This window comes from Zingiber officinale, chromosome 1B (genome assembly GCF_018446385.1).
Source record: "Zingiber officinale cultivar Zhangliang chromosome 1B, Zo_v1.1, whole genome shotgun sequence".
Taxonomy (NCBI): Eukaryota; Viridiplantae; Streptophyta; class Magnoliopsida; order Zingiberales; family Zingiberaceae; genus Zingiber; species Zingiber officinale.
Window position 1 is genome coordinate 13,433,344 of NC_055986.1, and position 20,017 is coordinate 13,453,360.

Genomic DNA, 20,017 nt, shown 5'->3' on the forward strand with positions numbered 1-20,017 from the left:
TCGATTGTTTTAAAATGAACAAATTAGCCAAGAGCGCTATTCACCCCCCCCCCAACACTTTTTGATCCTACAGTTACAACTGGGACGGTTGTTAATCCAAGAAAGTTGAAAGCTCAGTAAACAGTCTCCTTCAGGTGGAGAAGCCTCTTACAACGTTGATGACTCACAAAGTAGTAAAAAGAACTAAAAGCATTTACAAGTGTTATTTTGAACTATTGGGACAAGGGTATATTATAGCCTTGATCGGGGTGTCTGGAAGAGTTCTAGACGCCTCCAAGGGGATAAAACTTTATCCCCATCATAACATAATTCGTCATGTCGCGTTTTGGATAAATTTCAATTATGGGCGCCCAGACCAAGTCTGGGTGCCCCAAACAAGTCCAGGAGCCCCGAACTAGCTCGGGGCACCCCAAACCGAAAAGTTAGCATTTTGTTGACTTTCAATCTCAATCTTTCGCTCGCATTGGTCCGGCTCTTCCGCTTCAGCTCAGCTCACTTGGGTGATCTCGGCCATCCGAAATAGGGCTCACCCAAACACAACTTCCGGCCTTCGAACAATCTTCCGCTCCGACTTCTCGCCCCTCGAAAACACCGCACACCTCCTTCGGCTCATTTTCAAGCAAGTATTCGAACAATTGCAGATAGAGTTGAGTGATCTCCAGCCCATGATAATACCTCTTTATGGTTTCACGGGTAATGAAGTTCAGTTAATCAGCCAAATCAAGTTGGCCATATCATTACGGGAGGATCCCCTGATGAGGACATGCCCTCGGCATACAATGTTATTATGGGTCGACTGGCCCTAAATGAATTCTGGGTAGTCGTCTCAACTTTTTACCAGAAAATAAAATTTCTCATGAATGATTAGGCCGAGGAAGTTAAAGGAAATCAACTAGCAGCACACAAGTGCTATGTCGATATAATTAAAATCGAGGCCAATTCTGCTTCGGAAGATGTAGTAGATGGAGGTTAACATTATTCGAGAAGCATCCCTACCTTAGTTTATGAAGAAAAAGAAGAGGTGCAGATTCAATCCGGTTGTCCAAAGGCCACCACCCATATAGCTGTCGACCTGGCTCCTGAACTTAAAGTTGAGTTGGTTAAGTGCTTAGCATGTAACAGTGATATTTTTGCATGGACTCCCAAAGAAGTGACGGGTATATCACCAACGGTCATGGAGCGTATACTCCATGTTTCACTATAACAAAAATGGCTTTTCGCAGCATGCAAATTCACTTTTTGCAGCGCGCATTGCGCGCTGCACAACTAAAAGCTGTTGAAAGTCATAAATTATTCGCGGCGTGCTTTTGCGCGCTACGAATAGTATTTTCTGCAGCGCGCAAAGCAAGCCGCGGATACTGTTATCCGCGGCGTGCTTTGCGCGCTGCAGATAGTATTTTCTGCAGCGCGTAAAGCACACTGCGAATAATAGTATCCGCGGCTTGCTTTGCGCGCTACGAAAAATACTATCGGCAGCGCGCAAACGTATGCTGTTGATGGTCTTAACTATATTAAAAAAATAATTTGACGAAAATAATAAATTAAAATTTTACAACAAATTTAGTGTAACTCAAATCCATACAAAATTAATAAAAGTCATAGCTTTTCATTATACCACAAAAACTCAAAACATCTAAAACAATATATGAAATCTCTAACAAACTAGTAATTACATAACAACAATTCAACTTACAATCCAAACAAATTAGTATAATATGTATCAATCACACAATACTATAAATTTAGATAACTATGCGACCGTGCTTCCTATTGCATCATCGAGAAACTGCATTTCATCATTTGGTCGAATTAGGTCCACCTGAAATTGAACACATGTACCAACTCACAAGTAAAAAATAGCTTGAATACATGTACAAGGAGGTATAGAAAAAACATTTTAGGCTGTATAAATAGAGATCTTAAGTATAAATTCTTATGAAAAACAAGATCAATGAAATAAAATACTAAATGAATCTAAAATGAGTGGATATGCTTACTATTTTCTCTCCAACAGCTTGAGTACTAGGCTCCCCATTTTTTTTCTTGTGACCTTCAATCCAAACTTGCGATCTTGTAATTTTTGTATCTACCGGACTTGTCTTTTCCTTAAATATAGAAATATATACAAAATCATTACAGCACAATTCAAAAGATACATATATCATTACTTATTACTTAAATTATAAAAAATTAAAAATAATTACCATAATGTGAGTCAAACGAGCATAACCTACCTGAATGGAGAAGTCTCAAATCCTGTTAAGGCACTACCACAACAAATCTACTGATATTTTGAGCTGAAAAATCCAAATTGGATACGCTTCAACTGTTACCGATAAGAATTAAATCCACGTAATTATTTAACAAAGAACATACAAGAAACTAAGACGGGACAGTGAAACTGTTCGACCAAAAGGAACAACAACTACATAATATCTTTCCGATCTTGTAGCAGCAAATCAAACTCGGAAAAGCAAGTAGCATGGAAGTTCCATCTCAGATATGCTCGTTGAGAAGAACTACCTTAGCACAAATCATGGAGCTTTCTAGATATGTAGCAAGCCAACAGAGACCAAGCCAACACTCAGACACCATCACAATGCAAGATCAAACACTACTGTGCGGAAAACAATCAAACATGCAAGTTAACTTTTTGATTACCAAGAAAGAAAATCACATATAAAAAATTGATTCCTACATCATTATATTTTAAACAAATAAATATCATGTATTATTCACACAAGTTTTACAAAACTTGTAATTACAAAACTTAAAAAAACCTATCATTATATTTTAATAGGTAGAGGTAACTGACAAAGTTTTTTCCTTGGTATTATGCCCTTCCATCATGTAATTGCCACAAAGTTAATTTTTTTTATGGATAACAGTATATAAATATGATCATTCTTTGGCCTGTGCCAAACAGATTTGCTATTGTTGTAAGAGAGATAGTTCAATAAACTATATTGCAAATGAATCATAGAGATTGCAGGAACCTAAGTTGAAAGAAAATGTTTAATATGTCATCAAGATAATATACATACTAAACCTAGAACTCTATCATAGAACAAAACAAAAAAGAAATTTTAAAAAAAAAGAAGAAAATAAAGTATGGAAAACCTAGAACTCTATCATAGAATTCTTATTCTAATTGTTAGAAAAAGAGGTAGAAACATGGGAGAATTAGGATATACGCAAACCTAAGAGGAGATGAACTCTTATCCATTAGATTAATTCTAAACTAAATAAATCTACACACAATCAACAATTAATATACTAACTGATCTAGTAATCCAATTAACCCTAATTCCTACACCTTACCTCAAATCACAGCTACTGTTGATGCTGGAACAAGTAGAGCAGAACCAAGAACACCAACAATACACAGAACCTCACCTCACAGTCGTGCTTGTTGATCCACAGCACTCAACCTCATTGGAATCAATCGGATCACAACAGGAGGTCAAGCAGGGAGATCACTGATCAATTAACCATCCTTCTAGCCTCTGCCCGGCAGCTCAAGAACACCTCCTTGATACCAACATCTCCAAATCTGTAACCTAATTCAACCGAAAAGAAGATGAGGATCGGTAACAGAGAAGAAGACCTAAGCTTACCTCAATCCGTTGTCTCCAGAAGGTATCGCCCAATCCGATCCACTTTGAGGAGCCACGAATCGTTATGTGAACAGCTCAAGAAGGAGGAAACGAAGGGTCAATCGGTCGGAAACAACCAAAACCAAGCCCTCCACCGTGCCCTAGCCACCTAGCCATCGTCGCTCATGCATAAGAACCAGCCGAGGAAGGGATCGCTCCATCGGAAGAGCTTGGACAGCGTCAGCACCTTCAAGAATCCGACGACGGTCCTCAGGAGACGCGAAGAGGCCCAGATGTCGGAAAGCAGTCGCCCTCTGTCGGCGTCGGGTGCGTCGGATCTTCCGCGTGAGAGAAGAGAGAGAGAGAGAGAGAACGGAGAAAGAGGGGAGGAAGGGAGGTTGTCGTCGGGGCAGAGAGGAAGGGGATCGGGGTCGCGAGGGGTTGGGGAAGAGAGGTTCGGCGTTTGGGAAGGAAAATAAGGAAAAAGGATTATATAAATAAAACATTTCCTCACTGGGTATTCCAAATAGACTTTATCCGCGCCGTCAATTCGTCCCCTCAAAACCCGTCGTATGAGCTCCGAAAAATTCCCAGAAAATTTTTAAAAATTCCGAAAAAAAATTATAAGGCTATTTCCCAAATAACCTTATTATTTAAATTTTCCGATATCTTACACGGCATGCGGTGTGAGAAAGAAATGCGATGACATGCTGGCTTAAGAAAGAACTTCAGCAATGTGCGAAAACTAGATGTGCAGCGTGAGAAGTTTTTCGGCGCCGTAGGGAAAAGTGCGGAGGGTGTGACAAGTGCGGACGAGGGTTTGGATTTTTGCTAAGGCTAATTATTAATAGATTAAGCTAATTGTTAATGAATTAATAATGACATTTATTAGAAATATCAAGATAAAGGATCTAACATGATATTTTATTTTGTTTTTTTATTATTTTTAGATAAATGTTATTATAAGGTATTTATTATGACACTTAGAAATAAGTGTAATTAAGATAATATCACAATAGATCAATTTTTCTGTAGTGGGAGGGGAAGCGGCGATGGCTTCGGCGGCTTTGATCCGTTTTATGTTTTTAACCTAGCGTTTTTTTTTTATTTTAATTGTGTTTTTTAACTTATTGCATTTTTATTTAATTACTTACTTTAAGTTTTTCTTTACTTATTTTTTTTAACCACGTTTATTATTGATCGGCTTTTGGGGTTGGATGTATTTTTTTTATTATTTACATATTTTTGTTTAATTTAATTTTTTTAAAGATAACTTTCTTTTAAACTATAATTTAAAAAAAATTAAAGTTGGTCAAAACATGCTTGGTCAAAACACATTCCTTTTAATCATGGTCGTAAATAATAATTTTTTTATTATTTTTTTTAAACTAATCGCAGCATGCTGCATGCCGTTAATAATTTTAAAAAATATTCGCAGCGTGCCTATTTTTGCATGCCGTTATTGTTATTAAATATTTATAGTATTAATGGCATACTTTTAATGTACGTCGTTAATATCTAGACGTAATTTTTTTCCTTCTTTAAGTTTATACTATTAACAGCGCGCATCAATATGCACGCCGTTAATAGTATTAAGTTTATACTATTAACAGCGTGCATCAATATGCACGCCGTTAATAATACTATTAATGACGTGCTTTTAATGTGCGCTGTTAATAGCAAGCTGCGAAAAGCTATTTTTGTTGTAGTGTTTACCTAGACACTCATTCGGTCAAGCAAAGAAAGTGAGATTTTAGGGCAAATCAGAATAAAATCATTTGGGTGGAAGTAGACAAATTACTGGACACTGGCTATATTCGCGAGGTTCAATTTCTAAGCTGGTTGAATGTTATACTGGTATCAAAGCCCGAAAATATGTGGAACTACATCGACTTCAGAGACCTTAATAAGACATGTCCCAAAGATTATTATTCATTATCTTGCATCGATCAAGTGGTGGACTCCACCTTTGGTTGTGAGTTGATCTGTATGTTGGATTCGTATCAAGGGTATCATCAAGTCTTGCTCACCAAGGATGTCCAGGAAAAGGTTAGCTTCATAACTGCTGAAAGCACTTACTGTTATAATATTATATCATTCATACTAAAGAATGTAGGAGATACTTACCAAAGACTCATGAACAAAGAATTCCAGAAGAAAATCAGGCAGAATATGGAGGTTTAAGTGGATGATATCTTCATCAAGTCCCTTCGAGCTACGGATCTATGCATAAATATAGAAGAAACTTGCAAAACTCACTACAAGAATTTTTGCATTCAACAACACCCAATAGACAACGCTTTTTAATAAAAACGTTGTCGTTCTTTGTTTTACAACGCTTTTAGTGAAAAGCGTTGTCTATGGTATTTACTTTTTACTAAAGACAACGGTTTTTAATGAAGTGTTGTCTTTAGTGTTGTTGTTTATGGTCAAAGACAACATTTTTTTAAAAAACGTTTTTTAAAGTGTTGTGTATGTTTCCCCTAAACTCACTTAAAATAAATTCGCAGCCCTCGCTTTGCTAAACTCTAAACCTCAACGGCCCTGCACCTCTCCTCACACTCCTCCACGAGTTCTCTCCTCTCCTCTCCACGTCTCTCCTCTCCCTCCACGCCGCCTTCTTCTCTCTCCACGCGCCTCTCTCCACCTCTCCTCCTTGGCGTGATCTCCTCTCAACCCTAATCTCGGCCCAAACTCCTCAAAACTCCTCCCCGCCCAACTCCTCCTCAAGTCGAGATCCCTAATCTCGCATTTCCCCATCTCCTCAATCAAAGTCAGCTTACCCTTCCTAATCTTCTCACGGCGGAGGCGACGGAGCCGAGATCCCTCAATTTCTTCTACTATCCGACGGAGCCGTAGCATCCCTCAAGTTCTTCGATCCGGCTCCTCGATATCTTTGCTCTTGCCCTCACTGTTCCTCCCTCTCTCTGCTCTTCCTTTCCTTCACTGCCGTTCTCGACTTCGCTCTCTCATCCCTTCACGACGCGTGCCTTCTCCCCTTCTCCCCTCTCCACGCCTCCTTCCTCCCATCTTCTCCTCCCCTTCCCTCTCCCTAGGGCCTTCTCCTCTCCCTCTCTTCTCCGACCCCTCTCACGCCCTCTCCTCACTCCTCCTTGCCTCCCAGTCTCTTCCTAATCTCGCATTTCCCCATCTCCTCAATCAAAGTCAGCTTATCCTTCCTAATCTTCTCACGGCGCATTTCCCCATCTCCTCAATCAAAGTCAGCTTATCCTTCCTAATCTTCTCACGGCTCCTCAACTCCTCTGAACCCTTCGATCTTAGTTCCTTCCTCGCAGAGCAGATTCGAGAGTAGGAGGAACGGAAGAAAGAAAGGTAAAATTTCTTCCATCCCTCTAGAATAAGATTTTGTTTATTTTTGATTATTTTCCGAACTAGCCATTTTGCCGGATTCATACTGCATCAATTTTCCCCCTCCCCTGATTGTATTTTCTCATGATTTAATCTGGAATTTTTAAACGTTTAGCTATAGACTTTGGCAGTAGGTATTAATCCTTAAAAATAGCATGAAGCATATAACATGCTATCCTTTTTTCTCAAATTCAGTGTGAAGCTGTTGGCCAAGTTGCAGATATTATTCACATTCCAGCCTTTCTTTGTCGTCAGGTATAATGTGCAGCTTGAAATTAATCAATCTCTAGTGTTATTCTACTATTATTTTTATTGTGTACCCTTAATGCGCAGAGAATATCTCTCATTTTTATTGTATCTAAAACTTGTGTTCTGCATTATCTCATCTTAATTCTGGGCAGTGACTTGTGCCTACTCAGTTTGTTGAATTTATATCAACTACTATTGTTATATTTATGTCACATGCCTTCTAAGAGCTTAATGGCTTAAGTATGATTTAATACATCATGCACTATTGCATTGAGTTGCTTATGTTGATGTCCCTTTGAGGAAGTTGCAGATTCTCAAGTGCTAAAGAAACAAAGTTGCTTATTATAAGTTATAATTCAAGCATTTTCCTGGAATGGTTTCATTTTTCAACTAAAGGTTAACATGTTTCAATAGAGAATATGTTTTGGTGAATGCTCCAATATTATATGACTCTACAATTTATACCAAGGCAAAAGTACCTAACTACCTATACGTAGACTCTAACAAACATGTACATATGGATAATATAGATAACTAGGTTATCTCCCCAAGTGAGAAAATTGCTATTGGGATTGCATTTTGATGAGAAACCTGTATGGTCAAAAATTTTCAGGTAGAAATACAATTTTGATTAATTGTTTAAATATTTTGTTATAGTTTCACACTATTGTTTGTGTTAATATTTTTAGGTATTAGCTCATTGTTGATTGATTAGTTATAAAGAATGGACAAAGATTGGATGTCAAAGGATAGACTATCACGTGAATATGAGAATGGAGTTGAGTCTTTCTTGCAATTTGCAATGGAAAACACTAATGATCCGAATATGGGAATATCTTGCCCATGTGCAAAATGTGGCAATCTAAAGAAGAAAAATATACAAACTATCAGGGCACATCTGTATTGTAACGGTATAGATATGACATATCATACATGGATATGGCACGGCGAAAGATCTACGATAGGGATTTCACAAAATGAAAGTGACCAAGTAGGGCCAAATGAATATGTTCGTGAGGAACCAATAAATATGGTTCATGATGCATATGATAGTTATGCTGAGAATCCAACCCAATTCAATAAGCTTCTTGAAGATGCTGAGACACCTTTATATCCGGATGCACTAAATTTACAAGGTTATCTGCAATTGTGAAATTATTCAACTTGAAGGCCAAATATAGTTGGAGTGATAAAAGTTTCACTGACCTACTCAGTTTGTTAGGAGAAATACTTCCAGATGACAATAAATTGCCTTTATCTCTGTATGATGCAAAGAAAAGCTTATCTGCATTAGGGATGGATTATGTAAAAATTCACGCTTGTCCTAATGATTGTATCTTATACCGGAAGGAGTATGAGGATTTAACTAATTGCCCTACTTGCGGGATGTCAAGGTGGAAGTTGTGAAAAAAATATGATAAATGAAGGAATTCCTGCCAAGGTTTTGTGGTACTTCCCCCCTATTCCAAGATTTCAAAGAATGTTTTGGAATAAAGAGATATCTAAGGAGTTGACTTGGCATGCCGAAAAAAGACTTTGTGATGGATATTTACGCCATCCAGCTGATACACCTTCTTGGAAAATAGTTGATCGCAAATGGCCAGATTTTGGTATTGAGGCAAGAAATCTCAGATTGGCTATATCAGCTGATGGGATGAATCCTCATGGTTTAATGAGTTCTGCATATAGTTGTTGGCCAGTTTTAATGATTACTTATAATCTTCCTCCATGGTTGTGTATGAAGAGAAAATTTATGATGCTCACATTGTTAATTTCTGGTCCCAAACAGCCGGGAAATGATATTGATGTTTACTTAGCACCTCTAATTGATGACTTAAAATGCTTATGGGATATAGGTGTCGAAGCATATGATGCATATCGCCAAGAAACTTTTATGCTTAGGGCTATCTTATTATGGACGATCAATGATTTTCGTGCATATGGGAACATGCATTGTGAAAGGATATCATGCATGTCCTATTTGTGGTGAAGATACCTATTCAACAAGGTTGAAGCATAGTAGGAAAATGTCTTATATAGGTCATAGAAGGTTTCTACCTGCAACTCATCCTTATCGAAGGCAACGGAAGGCATTTAATGGGAACCAAGAATTTAACCCTGCTCCAAAACCATTAAGTGGCGATGAAGTTTTTGAAAGAGTTGAAAGAATTAATTGTCATTGGGGAAAAATGAGTAGAAAGTCTCAGTCGAATGATGATGTAAAATCATGCTGGAAAAAAAAATCAATTTTCTTTGAACTTCAGTATTGGAAACATCTATACATTCGACATGTTCTTGATGTGATGCACATTGAAAAGAATATTTGTGAAAGTCTTATCGGAACGTTACTTGATATTCCAGGAAAAACAAAGGATGGAGTAGCAGCGAGATTAGACCTTTTGGAAATGAATGTCAGGACAGATTTGGCACCAAGGATGGGGGAGAAGAAAACATTTTTGCCAGCAGCCTGTTATACACTTAGTAAGGATGAGAAAAGGAAAATTTTGAATTCTTTGTTTGGAATACAACTTCCATCATGTAACTCATCTAATGTTAAAAACCTCGTGTCGTTGAAGGACTTAAAACTTATTGGCCTTAAGTCACACGACTACCACGCTTTAATGCAACAATTGCTTCCTGTGGCGATACGTGGTGTTTTGCCCAAACATGTTAGAGACACTATCACTCGCTTGTGTTTCTTCTTCAATGTGTTATGTAATAAAGTGATAGATGTTTCAAGGATGGATGATATGCAAAGAGAGATTGTGACAATATTGTGTTTACTTGAAAAGTATTTCCCCCCTTCATTTTTTGATATAATGATTCATTTAAGTGTTCATCTTGTGAGGGAGGTGAAACTGTGTGGACCGGTTTGGTATAGGTATATGTATCCATTTGAAAGATACATGAAGATTTTGAAAGGTTATGTGCGAAATCGCAATCGACCTGAAGGGTGTATGGCTGAATCTTATATTGCTGAAGAGGCTGTTGAATTTTGCTCAGACTATCTGTCTAGTGTGCACACAATTGGGATCCCATCAAGTCATCGACAAATAGAACTTACTAAGCCTTTATCAGGTGCAGTAGTCTACTCCACTACTCACGATGAGTTGATGCAAGCACATCGTTATGTATTGGCAAATGATGCTGAGATTGATCTCTATATCGAGTAATGTATCTAACTTATTAATATTTTAATGTGGTTTGCTTACATTCTGTTGGTTTATTTATACCAAATAATTTGATTAGGGAACACATGACGTATTTGAATGCAAGATTTCCTCGTAAGGCTAAGTCCAAAAAGTGGTTACAAGATGAGCATAATCGAACGTTTATTACTTGGTTGCGTGATCGTGTAAGTTTCTTTAGTATTACATATTGGCATACATTCATTTTCATATTTATGCATAATTAAATATTTATTGCATAAAAAATTTAGGTTGCTGATGTAGTTGACCATTCCACTCATCAAGTTTCAGAAAGATTGATGTGGATAGCTCGCGGGCCTAACAAGCAAGTACTAAAATACTCTAGCTATTTGATTGATGGGGTTACTTATGCTACAAAAGAGCGTGATGCTATACGAGTTGTTCAAAACTCCGGAGTCAGCTTAGTTGCAAAGACAATGCAAGTTGCAAGTGCAAAGGATAAAAATCCTATTGTGTCAGATATGGTTTTTTATGGAGTTATAGAAGAAATATGGGTAGTTGATTACCATAAATTTCAACTTCCAATGTTTAAATGTAATTGGGTGGAGCATAATAACGGCATTAAAGTAGATGATCTTGGTTTCACATTGGTAAACCTCAATAGACTTGGATTCAAATCTGACGCTTTTATCCTGGCAAGCCAAGCAAAGCAAGTATTTTACATTGAAGATCCTGAAGATCCTTTATGGAGTGTTGTACTTGCAACACCAAACAGAGACTACTTTGAATACCTAAAGGGCGAAGAGTTAGAGGACACTGCTATCCACTATCAATGTTTTAGTAGGGGTTACCATCAATGGATATTGACGGAGAAGATGATAATGAACCACCATGTATTCGTGAAGACTGTGATGGAAGTTGGATTGACAATATTTAATTGCTGAATTTTTGCTTTTGATTATAAGTGTGTAAACAATTTACCTATGAGGATGAATTTGTGGACAATATTAATATGTTATATTCCTCACTTTAATTCGAATCAGATATGTTGTGATGTTATTGCAAGTTTCTGCTTTTATCTTTTATTTTTTTTCATTCTGTTGTGAATTTGTTGGTGTAAATATATCATCTTGCTGTGAGTTTATGCATGTTTCTAACTAAACTTATGTTGATCAGTCTAAGTTGTTACAGATCAATGGATTCTACTAGAAAGAGTAAGAGAATAGGGCAACTTGCAAAGTTGGACAAGGGTAAAGAAGTCATTACAGCTGCCCGTGAAGAGAGTTGCGAGGGTGATAAAGTGTTGGATTCCAAAGACACTATCTCCTCAAGAACTTCTAGAGGTCGCACACAGTTGGATAAGATTACAAAGCAAAGAATGCAAGGTATTAGAAATGAGGTGTCATTCAATAATTTTGGACAATCGATAGGACCAGCTGCTGTAGCCATGCAAAGTTACATTGGTGTCTTGGCTCGGCAAAAGGTTAATATTAAATACAAGACATGGAAGCAAGTCCCAATTGCTGTCAAAGAATTAATATGGGAATCAGTCAATGTAAGCAAGTTAGCATGTTTTAACAATTATAATATTTCACTACTAATGATAGATATATTTTATGTTTGTCTTAATTAATCTTATTAATGTTTTCCACTTATTTGATGTACAGTTGATTTATAATGTTGACTCAAAGTGGAAAAAGGGATGTTTGAGGTCTGCAAACAGTAAGTGGAGGCAATACAAGACCCATCTCACCCAAAAATTTATTTTAAGCAGGTGATTGGCGTGCGTTTGTCATTAGTCGCATTTCTGAAGATTTCATTGTAAGATTCTAAATTTTTTCTTTTGAAACTATTCGATCATAATTCATTATGTATTATTCAAATTTGATATGTCGCCTGTTTGAAATAACTAGAAACTCAGTGATCAACAAAAAGAGCGAAGGAAAAAAAATAGATATCCTCATCGACTCTCACGCAAAGGGTATGCACGCTTTGCTGAAGAAATTGTAAGTATTTTTAAAATATATTTCCTCTAAGAACCCTCTAATTGATTCACATTAAATTATTTCACATTTGTTATTTGATTTTTCTTTGTTGTAGGGGACTGAATTATGTGATGATAATGACATCAATAGAGCTATTATGTGGAAGAAAGGGCGCGCCAACAAAGGAGGAGAGTTTGAAGGTGAAGATTTGGTGGACACAGTACACAAGATTGTAAGTAAATTTTCATGTTCTTCTGATAATGACTTCAATATATCTTCTAGTTTTCGAGAGTAAAGTTGCATGCATGCATACCCTTTGCATGAGGAAGCCAAGGCAAGCAGTGCAATGAGGAGTTTAACAGCCATTCCTTGCATAGCTTGAATTCTCAGTACTAGAGCATGTATTGAGGAAGTAAATGGTGAATGAATGCATTGAGAGCTTAGAGGTGACGGGTTTATATAGAACAGATGTGGATTTACTAGGTATCTAGGTTTGAAATGTTCTTACTTGGAGAAGAGATCAAGTCGAAAAGTCTATTACATGCAGTGGTTTCCTTTTGCTGCAATCAATTAATGGTGAATGCATTGAGAACTTAGAGGTGATAGCTAGAGTTTCTATAGAACAGATGCAGATAAATCAACCAGGTTTGAAACGTTCTTGGCAGTAAGAAATTTGTAAGCTTCAGTAACCCAAGGGCCAGTAAAGTTGTTCCCCAGACCACTGCTCTGAAGCTTCTATTATGTTTTCCCACTTAGGAAATAAAGATTAAAGAATATATAACAACCATTGCTAAATGTGTATAACTTTTATAATTTCACATCGTTTATTTATTAATTGTTTACGTACATATTTTCATCTTAAATTTATTTTTCAGTTTTTTCTTGATAAGTATAACTTTGATTATTCTCATGTCTTATATTTTTCATTGTCATATGTCCACATATTCATCCTAATATTCTCATCTACATTTCCTTATAAATAACTCATTATCTCCTATTTTAATACCGATCTTATTATTATATTATATGCTTATAGAAAATGGAAGGTGTGATACGCATGCACTTACATTACATTTCACAAAAAGCTAATTCTATAAGCAAAAATTAGATCCAGAAGAAGAAACAAAATTGAGATAAGATAAAGGACTGAAGGAGAAGTTTGTTTGGTCTACCGGCCCGCCTAACATTACAAAATTGAGATAAGATAAAGGACTTAAGATAAACAAAATTTGTTTGTTTGGACTTACATTACATTTCATGCATGTCCGATACTTCCCTAACTTCTCCTACTGGCCCGCCAGTTAACTACAGGTAACACTGCATACAAGGACATAAGTGCATGAGGCACAACTCAATTAATAAGTTAATAAGAAACGATATATTAAAATGAACTCTTTAATTTGTATACACATTTAGCAGGTTTACTTTTGATTATTCTTTCCTGCAACTCCAGACAATTAGCTTCAATTATGTGGTGGTCCTCTCTTTATGGGTTTGTGTAGTGAAAATTTATTAAAATTTTGTCATTTTATTAAACTTGTAGTCAATTGCTCAATCAAATATGTGCCTTTTTTAGAACTGTGCAGAAGTAAATATATGATTGAATGCCAAAAAAGGAAAAAATATTTCAAAGTCAACTTCATATTTGTTCAATATGACTTACTAAGCACTTGACTTGAGCTATCACGGGAAGAACCGGCCTGGACATCAGTATTTTTTAAACCAATATTGCATATCCTTGGTAATTATCCTTGGTAAAGTACTGATAATTCTTTTTAATGTTGCATTACAGGATGAATATATACAGCAAAAGAGGGAGGGTAAGCTGCAATGCGAAGGAGCAAAAGAGGATATTCTTACCAAGGCACTTGAAACTCAGGAATATTCTGGGCGTGTCCGGGGTATCGGAGGTCATATCAACCCAACAATCTATTTCAATGTTGGTAGAACAAGGAAGAAATATGATGTTACCCTAGATATAATCGCTGAGCATAAAAGGGAGCTGAAGGAGGCGAAGATGCAAATTTTAGAACAAGATGTACGCATCCAAAAACTTGAAGCATTAATGCATAAAAGGGGTGCATGGGACAATTCAATTGATGACAAAGGCAGTTGCTCTAGATGGAGGAAAATGTATATCAATGTGCTTAGATAATGAAGTGTTTGATGAAGATTGTGAACTTTTTCTTGACCTTGAGGACATCAATTCTTTGTATCATTTGGAGGCAATTTCAGGAAATTTGATCGTTGCCTACATATGGTAAGTAAGTTTATTTAAGCAATTTCAGCAACTTTTTCATCACATGTTTGCTTCCCAATTTTAGCAACTTATTATGGTTTATTGTTACAATTTCACCAACTTATTATGAGTGATCATTATTTTTTAATCCACATGATTGTTTTGTTAGTAAATTTTATTATTTAGTATCTAAATATTATTTTCTCAGTTGCAACTGCATTGCTTTACTTATGCTGGGAAATTACTGAAAATCCCTGATTTGAACTGCAAGAAGTTTACTAATATTGTTGTGTGAACAAGTTTACTCTTGAAAAATTCAACTTCTAGTAATTTTCTCATACCATGTTATTCTCATTAAGTTAATAGTTCATCATTTCTATTGAGAGGTTTACTAATATCAATTGATGTGGTACACTTTACATAAATATAGCTCATTCATTTTCAACCGGCCCTTAATGTTTGCCTTCTGCCATTTGTTCTTCTAGACAGGAAGTACTTTGCTCATATCTTTATTCCATCTAAACGAACTAAGTTCGAACAAAGCTCAAGCCAAACTTGAATTGAAAGTTCGATAACATCTAAACGAATCAAACTCAAGTCAAGTTTCAAACAAACTCAAACTCATAAAAAATAAATCAAGTCAAGCTTGAACAATTATTTTAAAGGCTTGATTTATTTTAAATTCAGCTCGGCTCGATTTAATTATCTTATAAAATAAATTTGAACATTTCAAATCTCGACTTTGACTCCATTTGTCTTGTTTGCTATCCTAGTCTTATCTCAACGTGACCCTTTCAAAATTTAAGTGAGAATTCGGAAAGGAAGATAGAGATGTGGGGGAGTGAAGAGATTATTGGTGAGAAAAAAAATACCCTTCCTTATATTATACATCCTCTATTATAGTTTTCATTTAGTAACAACTCTCATTATGGTACGTCCTTTTTAACAATTGTCGACTGCCATTATTGGCCACTAATGCAAAGATAAGATGTGGGTTTTTGTGATGGTCTGTTTATGAGAGAAATTATTGAAGAAGTTGAGACTATTGAGAGAGATTCGCTGCAATCAATAGTAACATTATTTAGCTTATCTCAAATTATTTGACATAAACTATTTAAAATTGCAAAGTGATCAGTGTTGATTATTTTTTCCATTAACATAAATTGTGTATGCTTACAGTTCACAAAAATAGGGTACTCTCGTGAACAAATTGATGAGGTTCGGTCCGAGTTGGCGGAGTGCATACAAGATCATATTTATGAATAGGTATGGAATGATAGTTGCCATAATTCTATTTAGATTTAAGTTCATGGAATGGTGGTTTTTTTTGGTGGAATCATAGTTAATGCCAATTTTTTTTTTGTGAATGATGATGTTTTGGAAAAATTGTCACTTAGGTGAAAGGATGTTTTCTGGATTAATATGCAAGTACAAAGCACTGTATTATATGTTATTCTGTAAAGTTCTGTCAGTGTAAATTATCTAGTTTCTTTATCTAGCTTTTGTTCCACTATTGGGTTTGTTTTTCTAATAATTACTCGTGCAGCAAAATACTGAGCAAGAAGCTGTAGATCTTATAATCAGGTAAAGTAGAAAAAGTTAACTACTTCATTATGCTTTCATCTTAGTATTTGTATATTTGATTTGTCTTCTTTGAACCAGCTTCAAGTCAAAAAGCCAGATCCTCTAGATGGCAAAAATAAGGATTAATTTTGATCTTTATTTGTATTGGTAATATTTGGTCTTTGATGCTCACGACAGAGTTCCAACGCTGCATGATTACCTTGTTCAAGCAGATTGCTCGCTGCCTCAGTAGCTCGCATTTTCAGGTTTGTTTCATCATTGATATTCCTTCTTTTTAGTGTTCTATATTAAAAGGAAATACTAACTGTCGATGAGATTGTTATCCTCTTGCTTGAACATGAACCAAAGTATTAGTGTTCAAGCAGATTGTTCTATATTCCTTGCTTGATGTGTTTAAGGCATTCAAAGCTATTGGCCTCATCCGGTGGGTGGCTGTTCAGAAGACTGCTCGTGAGGGGATGCAGTGGGTTTCAATTGGCAATGAGGTGACATAGTAGGTTTCAACCGACAAAGAGGAACACATGAGGTGTTAAAGGCGGCAAGCGGTGGTGCAGTTCATAGGAGCATACCAGTAGTTTTGTTCTTTTTCGTGTGCCAGTTGGCAGATGGAATGAATTTTTTTCCCTGTGCCAACCAGCATGGACAAAATTTAAAACTTCGAGGCTTCTAAAGTTGTTGGTCTCTTCCTGATCAATACTTTTAATCTTCCATCTTAACTAAGGTAATATTTCTTCGCCATTTCGTGTTCTGGTGTTTGGATTGCTATGGATGGAGAAGTTGTGCAATAATTCAGAGTGATGCCACCGTTGGGATTCGAGGTGATAAGTTGCAAATTTCTAGGCTAACCAAAACAATGTGGGTGCTTCTCATGTGGTGTGGTAGGATGTCTTAAAAAGAATAGGACAGTAAGATGAGTAATTTACTTTTTTTGATTGCTTGATCAGATGGCCTTTGGACAAATGCATAACCATAAAAGATGGATAATTCAGAATATTGGTTATTAGGGAGAAAGGTGATAGAGATCTCATTTACGATGAGCCACACAATCTTTTCAAGAAAATAAAGTTCTTATGTGCTTTATATTAACTTGGTTTTTCTCTAATGATTTCTATCTATTTGTATTGCAGGTTCTAAAATATAGTAAGCATTGTAGAGTCTGTGACAAATGCGTTGATGGCTTTGATCATCATTGCAGGGTGAGGGTTTTCTCCATTCACAACCTTATATGTTTTGTTATCTTGTAGTAATATGCAGTATTCATCTTTCCTTGTAGTGGATCAATAACTGCATAGGAAGAAAAAATTACAAAAGGTTCTTCATCCTCATGGTGTTTGCTCTTCTCTTGGTAAGCACAAATATTTCCTACCATTCCAATAGTTGTATTCATTAATCATGCATAGTGATTGACACTATTTTCTTAGTGTAGATTTATCATCTGTGTGCATCAACTTAGAAGATACTATTTTCTTAGTACGTGAAGGACCTGATACATAGAATGCATTTTATGTCAGGTCCTTTTCATTCTGATTGACTATTGATTGGTCTCCATGCTTTGTGCACCTTGGGCCAGCTTATTCTGCAGTGGGCTGTTGGGTAGTAGCTTTTCCTTGGCACCCTTTATCATTGTGGTGGTGAGTACTCAGAAGAGAAAATGAATGAAAATCACACATCATAATGAGGATTTTTCAAGGTTCTGATACTAATTTGATAATGTCTCTATAATGCAGGCTGTGTGCACTTTATTAGCCATGGTTGCTACTCTTCCAGTTGCACAACTTTTCTTCTTCCATATTCTTTTAATAAAAAAGGTACACTACTTTCATATTTCTACTTGTGACACAGCAAACACTACCAGTTACACAGCTCCTACATTTATATAAAACAAACCTATGTATCCGGTCAAATATCTCTATTTCAAGGAATATATCTTTTATATTTTCAAATTCTTTGCATTCATCCATACACTGAGCATTACTGAAACTTATTATCCAACTGAACTATTACAGCTTGTTATTTAACTGATAGATTTTCCATAGTGGAAAACAAATAGTAGAATTTGAACGATATGGTGTTGTTTATTCATCAATTCTGGAGAAAATTGACACTTTAACTAGCTCATGCTACTCTACATGGATGCGCTTACAGGGAATCAGCACCTATGATTACATTATTGCTTTGAGGGAGCAAGATCAGGAGCAGGAGCAACTTGCTGTTGGTGGGCAGTAAAGCCAGTTCTTTCAATCAATTCCATCGGGGTGCATGGTGTACTCCGCCAAGATTATTCCTTGAGGATCAGGTATCATACTTTCATTATTTAGAAAGTTATTGTGAATGTAATTTACCATGGTTAAGATTATTTTTGAAAAACCTTTTAATAAGATTCTTTTTTTACTGTACGAGGCAAATCCATTTAATTAATTTTTTTTTGGTAAAACAAAAACTAGTTGTAAATCTTTATCAGCACTTCATTCATTTCTCCTTATTCATCATTATCGTATTTTTGAATAAAAATTGAAATAACAAATGTAATGCACTTGCTTATTGTTCACTTGGTTCAATGGTTAGCGAACTTAGGTGTGTGCTGTTTGAATTTTGTTTTCATGCATTGACCTCTTTAGATGATTTGTTTCTTGTGAACCTATTTTGAAAGATGCAATATATCTTTTAATATGGGTAGTTAATGTTGTTATAATTAACCCGTTTTTATGGAATTTCGTGAACTAAGAATCTTTTAAACTGCATGCGATTTCTTATTCAAGCTCTCGCTGGAAAGCTAACCAAAATCAACTTAGTTGATCATTAGCTATTCATAAATTGAACTGCATTCACATTTCCATTGCCAACTTATGAGAATTTGATAGTAGGATAATGTCTACAGTTTGTTAATATATATATTTCCATGACGCATGGGTGTTGGAAGGGAATAGAATGTCGTCCTCGATTTTGGGACTGTGAATGTGTCATGTCAAGTTGAACTTTTACCTTGCTTCAGCTCAATTGTGTAAATAATTGTCAATCTCATGGTATAACTTAAGTTAGATTCTATTACATAAATTTGTAAATTATTTCTCTTAGGTTATATGCTTGGTTAATATATATGCTTAGAACTTGTAAAGACAGGTCAAACATTAATATGCTTGGTTAATATATCCATCTACAGCACTCCCGCTTTTTCCTTTAAATATGATTTTCATTTAGCACAGAACTAATGCCAATTTTTTTATTTTGATGCAGTGTTTAAAGAGCTTGAGTAGAAGTTGGCCCTAAAGAAAACTTGTCAGTTACGATATAAACACACTTACGGTATGAATTACATGTATATATAACATTGACATATTATTTAGTACGAGATTTACATGTATGAATGTTTTCATACAAAATTTCTTGATTGCCTACAACCCCAGGTGTGCTGATGACAAGTTGAAGAAGATGGCTCTAAGAGTGATAGCTGAAAGCCTTTCAGAAGAAGAGATTGCTGGACTTAAAGAAGCAATTCCATGCGATGGACACCAACAACAGTGGTTAGTCAATGATGAGGTTTTGTAAAACTTGTGTGTTTGAAAAATTATTGTCATGAAGTTAAGGATAACTTGTATGATACAAATTTAATTTGTGGATCAATATGTATACATTTTGTTTGTATAATATAAAGTTTTATTTATTTGTTAAATAGTCTTATTATAAAAATGATTGTGGTTGTGGATATTCAATTATATGTAAATTTTGAGTATTTTTTATAATTTTTGCTATTTAATTAAGAAAAACACTATTTTTTATAAATTTAAAAAGACAACGTTTTTAAGTAATAAAAGACAACGCTTAAAAAACAATGTCTTTGAGACCAAC

The 20,017-nt window shown here is 35.7% G+C and overlaps 3 long non-coding RNA genes across 5 annotated transcripts; 2 read left to right on the forward strand and 1 right to left on the reverse strand.

Moving 5' to 3' along the window:
• Positions 1-1,797: 1,797 nt before the first annotated feature.
• Positions 1,798-3,501, reverse strand: LOC122041522. Of its 2 annotated transcripts, none has more exons than XR_006129008.1 (4): positions 3,397-3,501; positions 2,235-2,297; positions 1,998-2,105; positions 1,798-1,819 (listed from the first exon to the last, which is right to left on the reverse strand). It is a non-coding gene; the product is annotated as an uncharacterized LOC122041522 (long non-coding RNA). The 2 variants fall into 2 exon arrangements; XR_006129011.1 differs by lacking the exon at positions 3,397-3,501 and adding an exon at positions 2,524-2,594.
• Positions 3,502-17,292: 13,791 nt separating this feature from the next.
• On the forward strand, positions 17,293-17,768 carry LOC122041655. Of its 2 annotated transcripts, none has more exons than XR_006129050.1 (3): positions 17,293-17,367; positions 17,445-17,516; positions 17,742-17,768. It is a non-coding gene; the product is annotated as an uncharacterized LOC122041655 (long non-coding RNA). The 2 variants fall into 2 exon arrangements; XR_006129037.1 differs by having other exon boundaries at positions 17,683-17,765.
• Positions 17,758-18,388, forward strand: LOC122041602. The gene is made up of 3 exons (XR_006129018.1): positions 17,758-17,802; positions 17,899-17,979; positions 18,317-18,388. It is a non-coding gene; the product is annotated as an uncharacterized LOC122041602 (long non-coding RNA).
• Positions 18,389-20,017: the final 1,629 nt, after the last annotated feature.